Here is a 16,890-nt window from a genome sequence, read left to right on the forward strand (position 1 = left end):
CAAGGAAGAGACATCTTGAAACGGAGAACAAGAGAACTCAAGCAACAATGAGGCTATGTCAAAGGGCACAAAAGCTTGCTTGAAGAGGAGTCCACTGGTCAAACTGGGGAAAGTTTCGGTATCACAATAAATAATGGCAGCAACACATGATGCAGTCCATTGAATAAACTAGGAAGCCACAACTCCATACTAATATAAACAAGTAAATGAATAAGTAGAAAGTTTGATGAGGAATGAGGTATTTACACAGTTTCAGATAACCTCCTCACACAATATTTATTACAAAGCGGTAAATAGTGACTTCACAGTGGTGAACTTGGCAGCAACCATCTCACTCACGTGACCGAAGTGAGCATCATCAGTAACGGAACAAGCCAAAATCACACACCACCAGGTGGGACGCCATGAGAAAAGGCTAGCTCCCCTTCCATGCTCTTCCTGCCAAAGGCGCATGACACGGAGGTGATCATGGGGAAGCATCAGACAAACCCAAACCTGGGTGCAACTTACAAAACAGCTGGCCTGTAATCTTCAAATGTATCAAGAACATGAAAGTCCGGAGATCCAATGTGGCTTCAGTACCCTTGACTCCTCAGAGGCCCCCTGCAGCCATAGCCAGCAAGGGCTTGCAGGACCTGAAGCACAAGTGGAAGGGGTAGCCCAGGCTGCAGCCATGGGCGGGGTGGCCAAGTACACCCAGAAAACCATCCACAAGACTGCTAGCCAAGCCTCTGACACTTTCTCAGGGTTGAAAGGAAAAAAATAGGCTTCCTGAGGTGACAAAGGGGAGCCATGGGTGACTCCCCTCTAGGCCCTGAGCTCTGCTCAGCTGCTGCCCCCTTGGCCTGACAGCTCATTAAAGCACATGTTCAGAAAGAAAAAAAGAACATGAAAGTCAAGGAAAGGCTGAGGTGAGGACTGAGGAAACAAAACAAACTAGACAAAGAAGTGCAGTGAGTTATTCTGCACTGGATCTTTTTCTTCCAGAAAAAATTACCGGGACAATCAGTGACATTTGAATGGGGTCTGCGAATTAGATGGTAACAGTGTATTAACATTGATTTCATGATTTTGATGGTTAACCTTTGTTCTTTTTTGTAAGAAATAAAAAACAAAATTCAGGGATGTGGGACATCACTTGGCCATTTAATCAAATTATTCACAGACAAAAAATTTTATACTGTGCTTTCAATTTTTCTTCAAGTTTTCATTGTTTTAACATTTTTTAAAGGAATGAAAGAGAACTAGAGGCAATCTTTTTCAGACAAAAAATGATAAAAGTTTACCATCAGCAGAATTCACTAAAGGAAATTCTAAAGTATGCTCTTCAAGCCATAGGAAATCAATGTCAGATGGAAGGTCTGAGATGCAATAAGCAATGAAATAAAAGAAAGATTAATATTTGGGTAACTATAAGAACATTAACTACATAAAACAATAATGATGTTATAGGATTAAGAAAATAATGAATATGCATTACCAGGACAGCATATAAATTAGGGGGAAGGAATTAAGTGGGGTTACTGTGTTTCGATCACAAAGGACCACATATTTATATGAAAAGTCCAAAACAGGTAAATTTATACAGAGAGTAGATTAGTGGTTGCCTAGAACTGGGGGACAGTGGGTTTGGGATGATATCTAAGAGGTTTGGGGGTTTCTTGGGGGGTGGGGGGTGTTGATGAAAACGTTCTACAGTTGATTGTGGTGATAGTTGCACAATTCTGTGTGTATTTTAGTACCATTAAATTATACACTTAAAGTGGGGAAATTTTATGATATCTAAATTATAACTCAATAAAGTTGTATTTTTAAAAGTTCAACATACAGAAACAAAATTTCTCTATACCATCAAGCATCATCAGTACAAAAGAGGAATTGTATTAAAAAATAAGATATGATTCATGCAAGCAATAAAAACTATAAAGTACATAGGAATTAACCTATCGAAAAATACAATAGATCTTGAGGGAGAATTTTTCAGTTCTAGTAAAAGCTATATCCTATATAAAGGAAAACTTCAAATAGATGGATAAATTAATAGCATTCCAATACAAATGCCAGCAAGATTTTTCTGAAGACCTAGACAAACATATTCTAAAATATATATGGACCCTGCCCGGTGTGGCTCAGTGGATAGAGCGTCGGCCTGCAAACCAAAAGGTCGCCAGTTTGATTCCAGTCAGAGTACATGCCTGGGTTGCACACCAGGTTCCCGTTTGGGGGCATGAGAGAGGTAACCACACATTGATGTTTCTCTCCCTCTCTTTCTCCCTCCCTTCCTTTCTCTCTAAAAATAAATAAATAAAATCTTTTTTAAAAGAAAAATACTTTTAAGAAGAGAAATATCTACAGAATAGAGAAAATATTTGTAAATCATATATCTCACAAGAGTTTAGAATCCACAATATATAAAGAACTCACCACTTGGCGTGGTGAATACACAATACAATATACAGCTGATGCATATAGAATTATACACCTGAAACCTATATGATTTTATTGACCAATGTCACCCCAATCAATTCAATAAATAAAAATATAGAGAAAACTAAAAATTAAAAAACTCTAACAACTTAACAACAAAAAGATAACCCAATTTTTAAATCAGCAAATGACTTAAACAGGACACTTCTCCAAAGGGAAGTGGGGGGGGTATACACACACACACACACACACACACACACACACACACACACATACACATATATACTTGAAAAATAGTCCGTCTGGAAAAAGTCCAGCCATGGTTAAAGAACAAGAAAGGTTTGTGCAACACCAATGTAAGCTGGTAGCCAAGGCGAGTGGACTGGAATACACATGTGTAAATGATGATGACTGCACTGTACTAGTCAGTGAAGGTGGTAGCCACCGCTGAGTGAGCATGTGTGCTGCGTGGCTGTCACATCCAAAGTGACTGAGCGAGTAGAGCATGAATCTGCATCGGTTCTGCATTCAGCTTGAACACGCCTCCGAAGAAACTGTTCGCATGACTCAGAAGGCTGCGGCTAGGAGCGACAGGTGATTGCAGCTTCATGAGGACGATGTGCTTGCTCATTCATCACATCTTGTGCAGAGTTCTTGGTGAAACATCAAATCACCCAGGTGACTCGGCCCCCCTTACAGCCCAGGTTTGGTACTTCTGGCTTTCCCCAAAACTAAAACCAATGAGTTTCAGGAAAATACCACAGGGCAGCTGATGGTGACTGGGAGAACTGTGTGAGGTCCCAAGGTGCCTACTTTGAAGGGAACTGGGGCATCATTGTCCTATGTACAATGACTCTTGTAACCTGTAGCTTCTTCAATAAATGTCTCTATTTTTCATATTACATGGCTGGATACCTTCTGGAAAGACCATATATATAAAATATTTTTAAGAAATGTGTATATATATATATATATATATATATATATATATATATATATATATATATATATAACCAACAAGCACATGAAAAGATGCTCAACATCATTCGTCATTAAGGAAATGCAAATCAAAACCAAAAAGAGATACTACTTCACACCATTAGGATGGTTATAATTTTTTAATGGAAAATTACAAGTGTTGGCAAGGATGTATAGTAATTGGAGCCCTCAAATTGGATGTGGGAAGTTGGAATCCCACTGCTTGTGGGAATGTAAAATGATGTAACCTCTGTAAAAACCAACTGGGTAATTCTTCAAGAAGTTAAGCATAGAATTATCATACAATCCAGCAATTCTACTCTTATGTATATACTCAAAAGAATTGAAAATTGGTGTTCCAACAAAAACTTGTACACACATGTTCGTAGCAGCACTATTAACAACAGCCAAAGGTAGAAATACCCCTAATGTTTGTCAGCTGGTGAATGGATAAACAAAAATGGTATATCCATACAACGGAATTTTATTCAGCCATAGAAAAGAATTAAATACATGCTAAACATAAACTTTGAAAATGTGCTAAGTGAAAGAAGCCAGACACAAAAGGTCACATATTGGATGCTTCCATTTATATAAAATAACTAGAATAATCAAATCTAGAGATGCTGAAAGCACATTAAAGCAGACAAAAAAGTTGCCAGGGCAGAGAAAGGAGGGACTGGGAAGTGATGCTTAATGGGTACACAGTTTCCTTTTGGACTGACAAAAAATATCCTGGAACTAGGTAGTGGTGTTACCCAACATTGTGAAGGTACTAAATGTTACTAACAATACATTTTATGCTAAGTGTATTGTATCACAATTTTTAAATGCTTGTTACAGCCAACAGGGGATAGACCCACTTTTCCCTACTCCTGCCTCCTAAATACAACTAAATACCCTGAAAAAAGCTCAACAGACAAGTCAGTGAACTAGCTAGAGACCTCAGGACTTAAGGGATGACATGATAGTGAGTGCTCCCCGGTTTTCTTTTTATCTCCCATAAAACCCCGACTGAGCACCAGAGAGGCCTGCAACACAGTTCTGCCAAGAATGCTTACAAACACACACACACATGCGCACAGAGAGAGAAAAAGGAGAAGAAAAGCTTGCTTTCTGACCAAAAGATCAGGAAAGGAGAAGTCCAATAGAGGGGAAGTCCCAGTGAGGTGCCCAAATCCCCACTCTTCATCTACATCTAGGCAGTGACAGGCCAATCCAACTTCAGTGTCAGTGTTAGCAGAGCCCTGCATCTCTGGGCCCTCTACCCAGTGGCAGAGAACTTGCCAGGTCCCACAGTTCCTGGATCTCCAAGGACAACATATGTCCCAGGGAAGCACCGTCTGCCCCTACAGGCAGCCCCAGCAGTGCCAGAGGAACAAAGCAGACCAAGGTTGACTCCCTGCTGAAGCAGAAGATTAAAGTAGGGTCAAGAGACTTTTGATGTCCAGAGCACCAAAGATACAATCAAAAATCACTCATCATACCAAAAAATAGGAAAATCTTATCTTAAGAAAAGATAATCAACTAATGCCAACACTGAGATGAATCAGAAGTACAGAATTTCTGAGCATTCTTGAAACATATAAAAATACAAAATCTCAATCAATACATAAAGTTATTAAAAATACAATAACTGGAATTAAAGTAGAAGTTATTGTAAAGGCACAATAACTAAAAAAGAATTTTTAACTCGCTAGATGAGCTCAATAGCAGAGTAGAGATGACAGACGATAAATCAATGAACTTGATGAACAGATCAATAAATTTACTTAATTTCACTGACAAAGAGAAAACAGGCTGAAAAAATACAGACTCAGAGATATGTAGGAGGAAATTATATATATAGCTATAATCATTTTTATCATGAGAATTCCAGATGGAGAAGAGAAAGAATCCTGAAAAAAAAAATTTCTAAGAAATAGTAGCTGAAAATAAACCAAATTTAGTGAAAGATATAAACATACAGATTCAGGAAGCTGAGAAAATCCAAAATGGGATAAACCCAAAGAAATCCATTTCAAAACATCATGATTAAACTTCTGAAAACTAAAAGAAAAAGAAGAGAAATAAAAAAAATCTTCAGAGAAGCCAGAGAACATTACCTCTAAGAGAACATCCCTTTGAATGGCAGTGGATTTCTTATGTGAAACCACGAGGCCAAAGAGAAGTGCTATACATTTTTCAGCTGCTGAAAGAAAAGAACCGCCAACTACAGATTTTCTGTCAAGACTCTTTCAGGAATTAAGTGGAAATATTGATATTCTCAAATAAAGGAAAAATGCTTGTAAATCCAACTACACCATTTCCCTCTCGGACCTCCTCTGTGACTTCTCATAGGCTTTCAGACTCTGGGGTGGGGGTATAGTTTACATATTTTTTTAAAAGACAGATTGCTGGACCTTGCTCTCAGAAACTCTACTTTGTAGCTCTGAAGGGGTCCAGGAATCAGCCTTTTGGTCAAGCTCTTCCCTACCTCCTCTCCCCAAAGTGATGATCACATAGCTGGTGGATGGACACCCTGATCTGCTGTCTGATATGTGTATTTCCTTTACCAGTAAGCTCTGCCCACATGCCTCACCCCTCCATCTCTTCAGCGACATCCATCCCCTTCCCTGGTGCAATCCTTGAGTCACTCTCAATTAAGTTGCATCCCGTGCTCAAGCCATTCACAACTTCTCCCAGTGCCTCAAGTGCATTGACCAACCTTTTGACTCGGGGACTTTGCAAATACTCTTCTTTCTTCCTATAAACTTACCCAAGGCTACCCAACTAAACTTCCATCACCTCCCCTGGCTAACATATAGTCACGTATTAGATGCCAGCTTAAGAATCTCTTTCTTCAAGGAGTCTTCCTGAGACCCTCAAATGTGGGTGAGGAACCTTCCTCACATGAGCAACTCTTTTATCAGAGGATTGTTCTGTTTATTTACTTGTACATATACGTCTCCATCTAGAAAATGAGCTTAGTGAGTGTCTAGCTGTCTAGTTACCCTTGTTTTCCCAGCACATGACATAGTGCCTAGCACACAGGGGAAGTTCAGAAAATATTCATAAAATAAAAAATTGAATGAATGAATGAATGACAACTCTTCAACGTAAGTGTCATTAACCTTATTTACTGGCATATTAATTCAGACTGTTCACAGATATAAAGTGATTTTTGCAAAGTCCCCAGCAAGTGGCAGAGGCAGGATTCAAGCCCAGGTCCTCTACACTCAGGTTTCCCTACAATATTTCAGAGATTCTCCAAGCATGAATCACTGAGTGAATCTACGTCTTCCCATTTCTCATTCTCTAAACCCTCTGCCACTATTAAGCCTCTATCCTAAAAGGAAAAGATCAATGAAAGCAACAAAAGTCTCCCAATGCTTATAATACACAAACCCCGGGCTTTGGAATTAGATAGACCTGAATTCAAAACCTGCTCTGTCTCCCACCAGCTGTGTTAGCCTGGGCACGTAGCCTTACCACAATGAGCATCAATCTTAATATGCAATCCACAAGATTACTGTAGGGAACAAAGTGAATAATGCAGAGAGTGATGGTCACAGGGCCTGGCCCCCAGTAGGCCCTCAATAAATATTCATCCTCACCATCTCTTCCTCCCCCTGGGTAAGGGTACAGTGGGAGCAGGGGGACTTGAGAAAAAGACCAAGTCTTGCTTCCGGGTTGTCTGCCTTCTCTGTCCCCCAACCTATGGGACTGCCTCCTTGAGTCTTCTTCTCACTCTCTTCCCCCTCACCTGCCCCCAACTCCCACCCACCACACTCACAAAATTTTCTCCGTGAGCTTGAAGTTGCTGGTGTAAAGTTCAATGCCTTACCTCCTTCTGGAGTATCCATGTGGTAACAGAAAATTCAGCTTTAAGACAAAGGTATGAAGTTCCAACTGTGGAATTAAAACCCTAGGAGAGAGACTTTTACCCAGGAAGGGTGGGTGGGGTCAAGACCGTAACTGCCTTGTGAAGGCTGTGAAGGCTGCCCCCACTCCTGGAATGTTTCCAGAGCCACCTCTCAGGTTACCTAGGCTCCCCCAAGCCCAGGCCAGTGTTACAGTCTTTGTGAGGTCGACATGATGACACAGGAGTTCCCAGCCAATGGGGCCCTTGCTCATGCCAACGCACCAGTGAAAAGCAGTTAAGTGTTCTTCTGACACAGGCTTGTAGACCAGGACAAGTGGAACAGGCAAACTGAGATAGTTAAATGACCAAGAAGTTTACAACCATCTGGTAAATCGTGAAATCCTTTGTTTCCTAACCAGAGGATAAATAACTTAAATCACCCTACTCACTGACATAGATAACAGAAATCCAATTAGTGCCAACCACACCCAAGGACAGATGAAGTCAGGGAAATAAATCTCATTTTGGCTCCTCAGCAGAAAGCTAATGAACATGCTATTGAGATCTCCCCTAGAGCTCCCCCAAATCTCCCAGCCTTTGAAACCCTCAAGAGGGGGCGCGCCGCGCGCAGGGCCGCCGTTGCCGCCGCGGTTTGTCGCCGAAGGGAAATGGCGGACCTGGAGGAGCAGTTGTCTGATGAGGAGAAGGTACGTATCGCAGCAAAATTCATCATTCATGCCCCTCCTGGAGAATTTAATGAGGTGTTTAACGATGTTCAGTTACTGCTTAATAATGATCATCTTCTCAGAGAAGGAGCAGCCCATGCATTTGCACAATATAACTTGGACCAGTTTACTCCAGTAAAAATTGAAGGTTCTGAAGATCAGGTATTGATAACAGAACATGGTGATGTGGGAAATGGAAAGTTTTTGGATCCAAAAATTAGAATCTGTTTCAAATTTGATCACTTAAGAAAGGAAGCAACTGACCCAAGACCATATGAAGCAGAGAATGCAGTTCAATCATGGAGAACTTCAGTAGAAACTGCTCTACGAGCTTACTAGCCCAAAGCAAAAACACCACAAAGGGCCCTTGAGAGAAATCCAGTTGAATTCCTTTTAAAATGTTCTTCTAATTACTTCTCACTTTTGATATACTACCTACAGACAATAGGTGCTCAATTAATATTAGTTAAATGAAGGTATCAAGGGCAGGGATATTTTCCCTCTCTAAGGGACTCAAAGCTAAGTATGATTTTGGAAACTTCTCTGCTTATCCCCATCCAGCACATGCTGGTGGATAACTGAGAAATGACTGTATTTAGCAAAATGATAAGAAAATTCCCCACCAGAACTAACTTTTGGTATTAAGTAATAAAACTGCTCCCAGGTACACAATGCTCTACAGTAAACCATTGGATTGTGTTCTCCCCCGCCAAGCAGTGACACAGGCATTGTCACAGGTGAGCAGAGTGAGGCTCAGAGAAGGGACATGACTTGCCTGGGCTCCCTCTAGACAGGCAGAGAACAGCTAGAGGTGGAGCTGAGACTCAAGGCCAAGTGCCCTGCCTCCTCATCTCTCCTCTCCCCGCCTAGCCCCCTGGCTCATCAGTGGGTAGACTCAGGACTTCCGCTCCTCCCACCCCAATGCCACAGACCAGACGTGGCTCTCGCACCATCATCTTCTTCACCATAGTCTTCTTCTCTCCTTCACCTTCCAGCACATCCTGGCTCTTCTGGAGGGTGATGACATTCTCAGCCTCGGGGGCAGCAGAGGGCAAAGTCACAGGGTGAGAGCCGCACTGAACCCAGCTTTCAGGGGCTGTCCCTACCCCTGCATCAGCCACCCGCCGCCTGCAGGCATGTCAGCTTGCTCCTCCCCAGCTGCCAGCCCCAGCGTTGCTCAAGAGAAATGAGAAACCACAAAGGGAACATCTGGGGAGTGGGTGAGCCTTGAGAAGGTGACCGCAGGGGTGTGTGGATAATCCTTGAAGTCCAGCGTTTGGAAGAGGACAGATATCAGGGGCTGCAGAATTCTCCCCCTTTGCCAGTCAACTAAGGGAGAAGCAGCGGCTGCGGGGACAGAAAGGGTCCCCCACACCTCAAGCTGAAATCTCACCATATGTAATACCTCCTATGGGCCTTCTGCTATCTACCCTTCTTGAGGACACGTCCTAATCAGATTAAGGCACTCTGCTACCTGAGAGAGGCAACACATTTACTAATGTCCAATTCATCTATTCATTCTCCTTATCTTAGGGCAGAAGAAGGAGAAAAAAACATGAAATAAATAAAATAATGAATAAAATGACTTCATATAGTAAAGAAAGCAAAACAAGGTAATCAGATGAACAGTGTGGTGGGTTCAAGATCCCACAAGTTCTTTCTTACTCTGCCTATCAAGACGGCTCTGGGCTCATCCCACCACTCGTTTGGACCAACAGAAGGCCATGCAAGTGCTGCTGTGCAGTTTCTGGCCTAACCCTTAAAGGAACTGGCAGCCCTTCCCCTCTGCAACCCAGCTGCCATGGAATGGCAACGTCAGGTACACAGAGACTTGGGAAGATGGGGTCATCTTGGATGTTCCAGGCCCCCTCCCCCAGTGATCTCTGTCTACACCACACAGAGCAGAAGAACCACCCGCTGAGCCCAGTCACACTTTAGAATCATGAGAAATTGGGCCCTTTCCATCCTTACTTCCCTGGCTGTCAGAGTGAACTTTTAAACCACTAAGTGTTGAGGCAGTTTGTTAAACAGCGATTAGTGACTTTGGCTACTAAAGTGATGGGAGAGGGATGGCTCACTTAGAACAAACTGTCCAGGAAGGCCTCTCAGGGGAGATAATATTTAGACTGAGTCCTGAATGACAAGAAAGAGGTAGCCATGTGAAAAACAAGAAGGAGGGTCTGTCTGTCTCTCCAAAGTAGAATGTCATTTCACTAGTGTATCTCTAGTGCCTGAAACAGTGCCTGGCACATAGCAAGGGCTCACCTAAATTTGCCGAGTGATTGCAGTAACAAAATCTTTCTGTGCTGGGACCGTGCTCAGTGCTGTGCATACATTATGTAACACAGACCTCACTTCAGTTTTATTTAGGCCTATCTTATAGGAAGAACCTTCCTGACAGAATAACAAGTGCAAAGGCCCTGAGGTAAGAATGAGTTTGGTATGGAACAGAAGAAGGCTAGTGTGGCAAGAGCAAGGTGGACAACTGGAACAATGCCGTGGGGTAAAGACAGATGCTTCCCAAATGCAACACCTCTTCATAGTTCTGTCACCTTCTCCCCACCCCCACCCACATGCTGCATTGAGCTGGCCTCTGAATCAGCCTGAGGGCAGGGCAGGGCCTCCCCCCTATAAGTCCTTATCCCCTACCTCCAGACTCTGTCTATCAGCCAGCCTTGCCCACATTCTGTGTGTCATATTCGTGTCCACCAGCCTGTCCCGTCTGCCCCAACTGGCCCTCAACAAGTCCTGCAGACACTGGCTTTCTCTGGCCTCCCGAGGCCTGGTGCGTGGCCAAGACCTGCGTCAGGCCTATGTCCTGAAACAGGCCATTTCCAGCCTTTCTGTCTCCAGTACAGACCGTCTCACAATTCATTTAGTTGTTTAGAAAACTTACTGAGCACCTCTGATATGCCAGGCACCACAGTAGATGCTGGGAATACAGCTGTGAATAAGACAGATCAAAATGCCCAGTGCATAGGAGATACATATAGCGAGAGAGACCGATAAAAATAGGAAAGCATCTTGTGCATCGGATGGTGATGAACACCATGGAGAAAAGAGGAGCTGGGCAGAGAAACAGGGATGACTGGGGCTGGGGAGTGGGGGCTGGGGGGCATCCCAGGAAGTCAGCTGTTTGTTGGGCAGGATGCATACCAGAGTCATTTTGTTCCCATCCTCTTTCTTCCCCGGCACGTTCACCAGGCATGAGGCCACGTCATCAAAGGCTTCTGCATGTCGTTGTTTCGATGAGGGAAGAAAGGAGTAGAAAGATATAATATACCTAGGGACCCACAGTCCCTTCTCTCCTCCCCAACTGGGCTTCTCTAATCCTTACTCTCCCGGCAGCCAGACTGGGCTCCCCCTACCCTGACCCTTCAATGGCACCCCAGTTCACTGAGCATAAAGTCAGCATCCTTGTCAGCGCCTTCAAGGCCCTGCCAGGTCAGCCTCCCTGACCCCACCCCCAGCCTTACTGTCGCTGCTCTCCCTCACTCACCATGCTCTGGCCACACTGGCCAGACAAGCTTCCATGCTCAGGGCCTTTGCACAAGGCAGTTTCCTCTACCTGGACCAATTCACTGCCATGTCCCCTTGCCCAGGTCCCACACCTGTCCTTCAGGTCTAAGCTTGCCTGCCTCTCCTCAAAGAGGCCTCCCCTGACCTTTGGGTTAATGGGGGTCCCACTGTGATCCTCTTGTGCATCAGCTTACTCTCTTTTTTCAACCATTATCACAATTTATAATGAAACTCTCATTTGTTATAGTAGTAGATACTTGCTATTTTGTCAGCCCCAGGTTTGCTCATCTTTCCTTTGGTAAAAGAATTCCTGCCTTCCCTGTGGGTTACCCATTCCATATAGTTAGATGAAGCTGAACCCTTGAAGCCCCACCTATCCCCTTCTTCAAATAGGCATGGGTCTGCAACCCAAGCTTGGCCAATAAAAAGAGCCCTGTGCCCACCGCCACAGTGACTGGTCCAGGGATGGGCTCTTGGGTGAGCAGGGCAATAGAGCTCTTTATTTAAGAAAGTGTGTCTCCTCCTTCTGAGGACCTATGAGAGCCTAGAACTTCAGGGCCCTCTTGGCCACCAGAGGCTGCTGGAGCATTAAGCCAAGAGAAAGAAGCAGAGACATCCCAATAGTAGTAAATACAGCCAGCACCAAGACCTTGGCTTCTAAGTACCATTCTCCACTAAAAGGAACAAGGCTCCTTGGGCTGATTCTAGGACTTGGGCAAAAAATAGAAGATTAGCTAGAAGGCAAGAGACATCTTGAAACGGAGAACAAGAGAACTCAAGCAACAATGAGGCTATGTCAAAGGGCACAAAAGCTTGCTTGAAGAGGAGTCCACTGGTCAAACTGGGGAAAGTTTCGGTATCACAATAAATAATGGCAGCAACACATGATACAGTCCATTGAATAAACTAGGAAGCCACAACTCCATACTAATATAAACAAGTAAATGAATAAGTAGAAAGTTTGATGAGGAATGGGGTATTTACACAGTTTCAGATAACCTCCTCACACAATATTTATTACGAAGGGGTAAATAGTGACTTCACAGTGGTGAACTTGGCAGCAACCATCTCACTCACGTGACCGAAGTGAGCATCATCAGTAACGGAACAAGCCAAAATCACACACCACCAGGTGGGACGCCATGAGAAAAGGCTAGCTCCCCTTCCATGCTCTTCCTGCCAAAGGCGCATGACACGGAGGTGATCATGGGGAAGCATCAGACAAACCCAAACCTGGGTGCAACTTACAAAACAGCTGGCCTGTAATCTTCAAATGTATCAAGAACATGAAAGTCCGGAGATCCAATGTGGCTTCAGTACCCTTGACTCCTCAGAGGCCCCCTGCAGCCATAGCCAGCAAGGGCTTGCAGGACCTGAAGCACAAGTGGAAGGGGTAGCCCAGGCTGCAGCCATGGGCGGGGTGGCCAAGTACACCCAGAAAACCATCCACAAGACTGCTAGCCAAGCCTCTGACACTTTCTCAGGGTTGAAAGGAAAAAAATAGGCTTCCTGAGGTGACAAAAGGGAGCCGTGCGTGACTCCCCTCTAGGCCCTGAGCTCTGCTCAGCTGCTGCCCCCTTGGCCTGACAGCTCATTAAAGCACATGTTCAGAAAGAAAAAAAGAACATGAAAGTCAAGGAAAGGCTGAGGTGAGGACTGAGGAAACAAAACAAACTAGACAAAGAAGTGCAGTGAGTTATTCTGCACTGGATCTTTTTCTTCCAGAAAAAATTACCGGGACAATCAGTGACATTTGAATGGGGTCTGCGAATTAGATGGTAACAGTGTATTAACATTGATTTCATGATTTTGATGGTTAACCTTTGTTCTTTTTTGTAAGAAATAAAAAACAAAATTCAGGGATGTGGGACATCACTTGGCCATTTAATCAAATTATTCACAGACAAAAAATTTTATACTGTGCTTTCAATTTTTCTTCAAGTTTTCATTGTTTTAACATGTTTTAAAGGAATGAAAGAGAACTAGAGGCAATCTTTTTCAGACAAAAAATGATAAAAGTTTACCATCAGCAGAATTCACTAAAGGAAATTCTAAAGTATGCTCTTCAAGCCATAGGAAATCAATGTCAGATGGAAGGTCTGAGATGCAATAAGCAATGAAATAAAAGAAAGATTAATATTTGGGTAACTATAAGAACATTAACTACATAAAATAATAATGATGTTATAGGATTAAGAAAATAATGAATATGCATTACCAGGACAGCATATAAATTAGGGGGAAGGAATTAAGTGGGGTTACTGTGTTTCGATCACAAAGGACCACATATTTATATGAAAAGTCCAAAACAGGTAAATTTATACAGAGAGTAGATTAGTGGTTGCCTAGAACTGGATGACAATGGGTTTGGGATGATATCTAAGAGGTTTGGGGGTTTCTTGGGGGGTGGGGGGTGTTGATGAAAACGTTCTACAGTTGATTGTGGTGATAGTTGCACAATTCTGTGTGTATTTTAGTACCATTAAATTATACACTTAAAGTGGGGAAATTTTATGATATCTAAATTATAACTCAATAAAGTTGTATTTTTAAAAGTTCAACATACAGAAACAAAATTTCTTTATACCATCAAGCATCATCAGTACAAAAGAGGAATTGTATTAAAAAATAAGATATGATTCATGCAAGCAATAAAAACTATAAAGTACATAGGAATTAACCTATCGAAAAATACAATAGATCTTGAGGGAGAATTTTTCAGTTCTAGTAAAAGCTATATCCTATATAAAGGAAAACTTCAATAGATGGATAAATTAATAGCATTCCAATACAAATGCCAGCAAGATTTTTCTGAAGACCTAGACAAACATATTCTAAAATATATATGGACCCTGCCCGGTGTGGCTCAGTGGATAGAGCGTCGGCCTGCAAACCAAAAGGTTGCCAGTTTGATTCCAGTCAGAGTACATGCCTGGGTTGCACACCAGGTTCCCGTTTGGGGGCATGAGAGAGGTAACCACACATTGATGTTTCTCTCCCTCTCTTTCTCCCTCCCTTCCTTTCTCTCTAAAAATAAATAAATAAAATCTTTTAAAAAGTAAAATAAAATGTATATGGAAGAATGAGGGCTTGCTAATAGACGTCAGAGCGTGGTTTGGATGCTGTTACCCTCAGAATAATTTTGAGACATTTTAAAGAGATTCATACCCTACCAGATACGAATACATATTTGCAAAGCCATGGTAATTTTTTAATTGCAATATAGTATTGGTCCACGAACAAACATAAATATTTAGAGATCTAAATAATTGAGAGATCCTTACAACATCAAAAACAGGAGATTCATTTCCAAAACACCTGTATATCAGAAGTGAGTGAAGGTTCCAGATAGGACCCCAAGGCCTTGCTCAGGTGGGGAACCTCAAACGCTCTATAATAGAGGTGAGTTGAGCCTAGAGCCTGCCTCCTCCATTGATCTGGAAAGCCAGGTCTGAAATTTATCAAAAAAGAAAGAGGCATACATTTTGAAAGGAAGGTATAGTTAGTTGACTTGTAATCTGGACATAATAAAGGTATTATCATATGGATGATGTTAGAGTTAAGGAGACTGAAGTTCAGAGAGATTAAGTAGCTTGTCCCAAATCCCTCAACAAGCAGAGGCTGAGCACTGAATCTCTTGTGCATAATTAATATATTGCATGTTATCCACTGATTGATGTTCCCTTTCTTCCCCTCTCCTCTCCCCTCCCTGCCCCACAAGTCTAAATACAAGTTTCTTCCAGGACAGTGCCCTCTCTAGGGCTGTCACCCCTGCCACACTCACGTTCAGGGACACTTTGGAAGGCTCTGGTGTCCTTGTCTGTGGTGTTGTGGGTGGGGAACAACAGTGGGAACTGGCCCACCTCGGCACCGGCCATCTTGCTCAAGCTCTGCTGATCTTCCTCCAGGGGCACAGTGTGGATGGTGTTGTCCTCAGAATAATCGTGCTGGCTGCTCAGTGTCAGGGTGGACACGTCCCTGAAGATGAGGCTGGAGCCCAGATCCAGAGTCTCGCTGGAGCCCAGACTCAGAGTCTCCTTGGAGCCTAGTATCAAGGTCATGTATGAGGGTGGAGAAAAGGCGGAATTGGGTCCATAGGTGCTGGAGTGCAGGCTAATATCATCATTGGAGCCAGGACTCAGGGCCAAGCATGAGGCCTGAGTGACGGTCATGTTCAAATCAGACTTCACATTGCTATTTGAAGCCACATTGATGGTTCCCTTGGAACTCGTGTTCCAGGCTGTACCAAAGGCTCCTTTCAAAACAGACCCTGAGGTGTTATGTGAAACCAAAGTGATGGTCTCGTTGGTGTTTGGGATTGGGGTCCCACAGGAACCTGGAGCCACATTCAGGTCCAGCTTGGAGGTAGCTCTTGAGCCCACACTGAGCAGGTCATTGGAGCTGGTATCCAGAGAACAGTTTGAGGCTTGAGTAAGGAGGCCTTTTGAGCTTGGCCTGGAGATACATGAGCCCAGAGCTAGGGCTTCTCTTGAATAGGACCTTATAAGTGGATCTGATTCAGGCCTGGGAAGATTGGAGTTACTCTGACCCAAATCAAAAATTGTGCTTGAGTGGCAGTTGAAGGCCTCCTCAGAATTCAGCCCCGAGGAGTTGTTCCAGCTCAGACACTGGGCCTCAGTAGAGCCAGGGCTCAGAACAAGGTTTGAGGCTGAACACGGGGGACCCCTGTGAGCTGGGCCTTGAGATGTGATTCCTATCCAGGCCCAGAGCTTCACCAGAGTGGGAAGTGGTGATCTGGAGGGAGGCTGGAGCCATGGCCTCACTGTCAACAGGCCTGGGGCTGTTATCAGACACCAGGCCAGGGGCTGGCTCAGAGACAGGACTCGGAATTAGATTAAGGTCTGGAAGAAGAGCCAAGCCAGGATTCACGGGTGGATTCAAGATAGGAACAAGGTCTGTATCTGGGTTTGGCCCAGAGATGGTGCCAGAGCCTAAACTAGGGCCCCGGTGGAGTTGAGACTCGGTGTCATCTTTGGTTCTTCATCGAGGGCCACACTGGCCCTTGGACTCAGAGCCATGTCTGGTCTAGACGTTCCTCAATGCCACTGCCCCTTTCTCTCAAATAGCTGACCGTTACACTCTCTGCAGTGTTCCTAAGAGAGAGAAAAGGCAATGCCTCACTTGTTAAAATTTCTCCATGGATCCCCACTATCTTTCAAATGAGGCCCTGTGTGACTTACAGGGACCTCCATGACCACGCCCAGCCCACTTTTCCAGCCCCACCCTACACAACAAAATATTCATCACCCTTTATTCCAATGACTCCATTAGTAGGCCAGCCCCTGCTGGGCAGAGCTCCACCCTGGCAAGAGCTGCATATCTTAGTCCTTGGGGCATCCACAGCACCTAGCACTGTGCCAAGTTCATGGTAGGAAG

General features: G+C 43.7%; 1 pseudogene; it reads right to left on the bottom strand.

Annotated features, from left to right (window-relative positions):
- LOC150003233 (maestro heat-like repeat-containing protein family member 7) overlaps nucleotides 1–16,532 on the bottom strand; it is a 76,461-nt pseudogene extending 59,929 nt beyond the window's left edge.
- Between the last annotated feature and the right edge of the window lie 358 nt (nucleotides 16,533–16,890).

The sequence above is a fragment of the Furipterus horrens genome, unplaced genomic scaffold (genome assembly GCF_987537825.1).
Source record: "Furipterus horrens unplaced genomic scaffold, mFurHor1.1.pri manual_scaffold_8, whole genome shotgun sequence".
Taxonomy (NCBI): domain Eukaryota; kingdom Metazoa; phylum Chordata; class Mammalia; order Chiroptera; family Furipteridae; genus Furipterus; species Furipterus horrens.